The 6,100-nt window shown below is 33.4% G+C and overlaps 2 pseudogenes; both read left to right on the plus strand.

The window, feature by feature from the left end:
• The first annotated feature begins 501 nt into the window (after positions 1-501).
• Positions 502-3,119, plus strand: LOC144961701 (spectrin alpha chain pseudogene; annotated as a pseudogene).
• A 111-nt stretch (positions 3,120-3,230) lies between these two features.
• Positions 3,231-5,865, plus strand: LOC144961700 (spectrin alpha chain-like; annotated as a pseudogene).
• The last annotated feature ends 235 nt before the right edge of the window (positions 5,866-6,100 follow it).

Consider the following 6,100-nt stretch of genomic DNA (forward strand, 5'->3'; position numbering starts at 1 on the left):
AGATCAAAGGCTTTTAAAAAATTGAGATAATTAAGTTGAAGCAGCACAATATTATCTTCTTCCCATGAAGGATTGAAGGAACTTCCCATAATTTACATATGTAATAGTTTTTAAATTTTTGATACTTTAAGTCATTAAAAAAAAAAAGGAAGGAAAAAAAATGATTTCAATTCATGGATTCTGCTTTTGCTATTACTAAAAAGATAAAATTCCCTTTATTTATTCCATTGAGGAAATTTTTCTTTAAGAAGGTTATTTCAAGGGAATCCTTATATTATCCCAAGCATCAGCTGCAGTGCAGCCAACAAGAAGCCAGGGCGAGGTGACTTGCTCAAGGCCACCACATGACATGTGGAACTTGAACCCATTGCCTCCAGGGTATGAAGTGAAGGCCATTCTTCTGTGTCACATTTTCATTGTGATTAGGTATCAAATTAGTAACACAAATTTAAAGTGGAAATATATTCAATGTCTATTCATCTTTGTTTCTTTGACAGATAAAGTTAGTGATAATAAGCAGAACTCTCCATCTTCATCAACATGACGTCCTCATCAGAAGGCACTGCCCGAGAGATCAAAGTCCTGGAGACGGCTGAGGACATCCAGGCCAAAGAGATGAAGTCCTTGGCCGTTATGCAGCCTTCAAGGCTGCTTGCCGTGATAGGAAGAACAATCTGGAAGATTCCCGTCGCTACCAGTACTTTAAGTCGGGATGCAGATGAACTCGAGTCATGGATTCTAGAGAAACTGCAAACTGCTTCAGATGAAAGCTACAGAGACCCCACCAATTGCAAGTGAGTTGAAAGGCATTAATATGAAGAATACTATGATTTAATCATTGATAATAACGTCATCCATCATGGCTCTGATTGTTCAGATGGTAGAACACTCACCATGGATCCAGGGTGCAATCAAGGTTTTGTCTTGCCTTTCTACCTTTGTAGCGATGACTGGGTAGTTAGGTCTGTTAGATCTGGCAGAAATTACTTTCTGATGGACTAGCATCAAATGCAAAAACAGCTACAAAGTCCAAGATACAAGGTCCATTCCAAAATGAGTTTCCTGCATCTGTAAAATCAAAACTATTCAAAGGTGGTGAACTTTCACATAAAGCACCTTTGTTTATTGCTCTATTCGTCATAGACTGATTTCATGCACTGTTGCCTTAAACGTAACCATCTGTCAACTGTAGTGATGTAAGCAAACTTTATCAATGGACCTGATGACTTCTTTGTGGCGAATTTTATGTTTTTCTCAAATCTTTCCCCATAGACGTTTTTCTTCATTTTAAGTAAAGTAAACGAAAGTCATAGATCAATAAATAATCGAATGATTCAGTGCTTCTCATCCATAAAACTCCCAAGAGTGGTTTACGATCCAAAGCATTGTCATGGTGGAATACATGCCAAGGTGTCAACAAACCGGGATGTTTCTTGGGAACAGCAGGTCTCAACTTTTCCAGAAGCACTGTTTTAATTATGCATGGCATCAAAGTAGCCTGAAAGGATTGGTCAATTAAGAATGAAACTGTTGTGTCAAAGGAAATCTTGTACATGACTTTGAGTGAACCTTGTTTTTTTCTGGATGCAGGTCACCATTATCTCCAGACTTGCCACTTATACAGATTGAATCGGTTTACACAGATTTAATGGGGGTCCAAAATTAGCCATATTCTGATTTTTTTCCCCTTTTTGTTTTTTATACCAAAATTTTTGAGTAAATAAGATTTTAAAATATTGTGTTCTTTTCTCAAAATTAATACGACACAAATGGAACTAACATTACATTACATCAATTTAAAAAACATGTTAAAGTGATTTTTCATATAAATAAATTAAAATTCTAACATTTTGGATAGATAAAGATTTTGTTTCATCATATTCTGATTTATCTTCTCTCTCTCCATTTTAAAAGAAACAAAACATCATCTATACTAAATGATTTATAATAAGACCTACCTTAATAAGAAGAATATCAGAATCCAACGGCCTTTGTTTTATTCAGTTAAACTAAATATGAATTGTTTTTTCCCCTAAATACAGGTGTTTGTTCAGTTTCCTGTGACATGCTTGCATCACAACCATCAGACAAATCTAATGAAATACGTAACAAGTCGTTAAGCAATCACATTATAGCATAATGGTTGAAATAAATGTGAAACTTAACACCGTGTTTGACTTTTAATAAAGGTTGAATTGAATATTTGTTTCCCTTTATTGGTTGATCAGTGATTAAATTTTTTTACTTATTACTTGTTGCATGTTTTCTCTTTACAGGCTAAGATCCAAAAACACCCAGGCATTGAAGCAGAAGTGGCAGCCCACGCCAATGCCATTGAGGCCTTGGATGAGATGGGTAAAGAGATGATTACCAGGAACACTTTGCTTCGGAGACCATCCAGGTACGGAATAGTCTAGAAATGTTTAATGAAGAATAATGATTTGTCACATGTTGTGATGACATAAAGATCTGGGCCTTTTTTCTTTCAATGAGGAAGGAGCTTTAGATAAGAAATAAAATAAAATTGAAAAAAGATTGTAGTTTATTGAGGCATCTGTATATAAAAAAAAATTAAGCCTTTGACTTAATACCATAATGTGTAAGGAATTCTCTTTATATGACAGAATGTATAGATATAATTAATCTAGCTTTAGCATAGGAATATGTCAACAACGAACCACCTATGTGGATAAGAAGACGAGTAAGTTGATTGTATATGTTCAACTCTGTAAGGGCAAGCCAACTGAAATCCCGTTTCTCTCTCAAATTATGTTTTTTTCCCCATAATATATTGCAAATCTCCTTTCAGTCAAAGAGAAGCAACGATGATTTGACTAAGGCTTCATTAAAGTCTTAAGTCACATCCCACTTTCTGGTCACTTGATGAAAAGGGAGTATGAGGTCCTAGTCAGAGTAAAATGGAACTTGGGTGACGGGTAATTTAATGTTTTTAAAACTGTTCATTTAACCTCAGGCCAGACTTGATGAGCTCCACCGTCTGTGGGAGAAGCTAACTGTCTAGTCTAAAGATCAAGGGGACCAAACTCCAGCAGGCCTTGAAGCTGGTACAGTTCATGAGGGAGTGCAGGAAGTTATGTTCTGGATCAATGACAAGGTGAGCAAATGATGATATTCAAATTTACTGGTTATTGCTGCCGTCTTAGGGGAAAAGGCTGTATATTTCTTTGTAAACAAGTAGCCACTTACAGCTTTTTCCTTTTTTTCGGCAGATGGATCATTTGACTTTCAATTCGAAGAAGATGTTTTCCGTAAAAATGAATAATCAACACTTGTTGCTTTGACATGCATAGATTTTTTGAAAATTAATTATATCAAAGGGGCAATTTACATGCTAATCTTTTAAATTATGTAGGATGAAAAGGGGAAATGTAGAAGAGAAATTATGTGGAGAAAAATGCTGGAGTCATTGATAGTTACTTAACAAAAAGACAATCTTGATAATGTTTGTACCCTTCATTTATGTACTTAACCATTTTGAATTAATTTTTTTTCTTATAGGATGCTTTTGTAACATCTGAGGAGTTTGGAATTGACTTGGAACATGTTTGAAGTTTTGCAAAAGAAGTTGATGAATTTTCAGAAGGTATCAATCATTCTGTGTATCTATTATCATTTGTTGATGCTGAGCATTTAAGGAAAAGCTCAATACCCACAAACCGTTTTTAAGATATTTACCATTAACTTTATAGATCATTGTGAATGTGTTGTCAATGTATATTTTATTTTATCATTTATTTTAAATTATAAGTTTTCCTTTGTGAAGGATATTGAGGCTTCAGTATAATTGTTTCATTAATTCACTATATTTTTTTACTTAATTTACTGAAAGTTAGAAAAAGAATTACCATTGTACTTTGCTTATCAGTTCTCCTGACTTACTAACCAGACTGTTGATTACAATAGTCCAACGGATGGTAACTGAAAGTCACTGAAAAAAACAAGTTCAAATGAGGCAAAAAAAACAAAAACAAACCAACTACCTTTTGGTCTAATATTATCCTACATTGATAGCTTATTAAGAATCGATTTATATCATTTATTTATACACTGGATTATAGTTTAATGATAAAATGACAAGTCGGACTCAAGCCCTCAGCATATTAGGCTGCTATGATTTACCACAATCTTGGGGTAATCTATTGGCACAATGACTTGCAGCTTTAATATTAGAAATCTTTTTGTTTAAATGTATTAACACTCGAGACATTTTTTCTTCTTCTCAGGTTTTTAGTTATGTAGTGTTCAAAGTACTTAAAAGTTAATATCCACTCACATTTGTAGTCTTGATTAGGAGAAAAGAAATTAAATCTTTATTTAGCCATCTCAGTTTAATCTCTATTCCACATGAAATGACTTTTTAAAAAAATTTATTAATTAGTTGAAATCTAAAGAGAAATTTTTACTGTTGCTTTTTGTGAGTGGTGCCAAAGTCATGTTTTTGATACTCAATGTTCGTTATATAGTAATTAAGAAATGAAAATTATTGGTATGCATGTTTTGTGCTCTTAATTGTGAAATAATGTAATTTTTCAAGAAATGTTCTTCTTAGGATTGCTCAATTTCCTCTTGTTATATCCTGTCATTAGAAATAGAATGATTTCATATTTTAATATTATTATTTTGAAATAGTATGAAAAGTCTAGATTATTTTTTTGGTGTATTGCAGGACCTTCAAAACCATGAAGATAAAGTGGCCGAGGTTAACAGTTTGGCTGACCACTGATTGCTGAGGAGCACCCAGAGCAGGACACTATCAGACAAAAGCAGAGGTTTGTATCATTCTCTATTACTGTTGGACGATTTAGAATTACTTGAAGACCATTTGTTAAAATATTGAATTTGCCACGCAACTTTTTTATGTTTCCTTTCAAAATAATATTTCTTTCAGTTTCTGCATATCTGTCTGGTAAAAAGTTTATTTCATGTATAATTTGAACAATATTGATGATTCAAAGAGAGAGAGCTGGATGAAATTATTTTTATTTCAGTACAATATTTCTACATAATAAGATCTTTTAGATTTTGAATTCAGTGTTGCATTAGAAATATTTGTAGATTGCTTTTTTTGTGTATAACTATTTGAAATAAATAGCAAACTCGTTTGTTTTTTTCCAACCAAAAGCATAATTTTGAAACTTTAATCACAGATCGGTAAAAAACATTTTTCGTTTCTCTTAAATGATATGGTGTTGGCTTTTTTGAATTTTTAATCAGGAGGTGAATGGAGCTTGGCAAAGACTGAAGCAGCTTCTCTACTGAGGCAAGAGAGATTGTTTGGTGTCTCATGAGATTCAGCGATTTAACAGGTCAGTCTTGTAACTGTTTAATTATGCATTTGGTATCACAAACAGGAAATATTAGATAACAATGATAATTGAATTCCCTTTATTCATCCCCAAGGAGTTATTTTTCTTAGGTTCTATTTAAGGGAAGGTTGAAATAACCTAGGCAACAATCACTAAACCGCTCAACCATGTTGCCCACCAGCCCCCTCACCCAACCACCACTTTATGTATTCTCTTTTCATCTTGTCTTTGGTTATATATTTTAACTTTTATTCTTTAAAAAAAAATTCTTTCTGCATTTTTTTTTTCTCTTTTTTTTTTTATATTGGAGATATGGTTCGATGAATATAATAAAATGCAAATTCCATGTCTGTTGTAAGTGGCAACTTAGTTCATAGCTGGTTTAAAAAGAAAATGGATTGTTATGGGTTCCATTAAAGACTAAAGCATCATCAATGAGTAAAGATTTTTTCCTTTTCACACCTCTGAACAGAGATGCTGATGAGACAATCTACCTGGATCCAAGAGAAAGATGCAATTTTGTCCTCAGACGACTAATGTAGAGATCGGCTAGTGTTCAGGCTCTGCAGAGGAAGCATGAGGGGGTGGAGAGAGATCTTGGCGCTCTGGAAGAAAAGGTAGGAATTTCACGGTTGTCCTAAAAAAAAAATTCTGTTCAAGAAATTCTACATTTTCTGGTAACTCTTTCAAGTAACTATCTGAAAACTAACGTCCAGAAATGAAAATTCAACGTTATATTTTACTCCCGTTAAATTTTTTTTACTTTGTTTTTA

The sequence above is a fragment of the Berghia stephanieae genome, unplaced genomic scaffold, assembly GCF_034508935.2.
Source record: "Berghia stephanieae isolate SIO BIC M18660-M18661 unplaced genomic scaffold, UCSD_Bste_1.3 scaffold3657, whole genome shotgun sequence".
NCBI classification, from domain to species: Eukaryota; Metazoa; Mollusca; class Gastropoda; order Nudibranchia; family Aeolidiidae; genus Berghia; species Berghia stephanieae.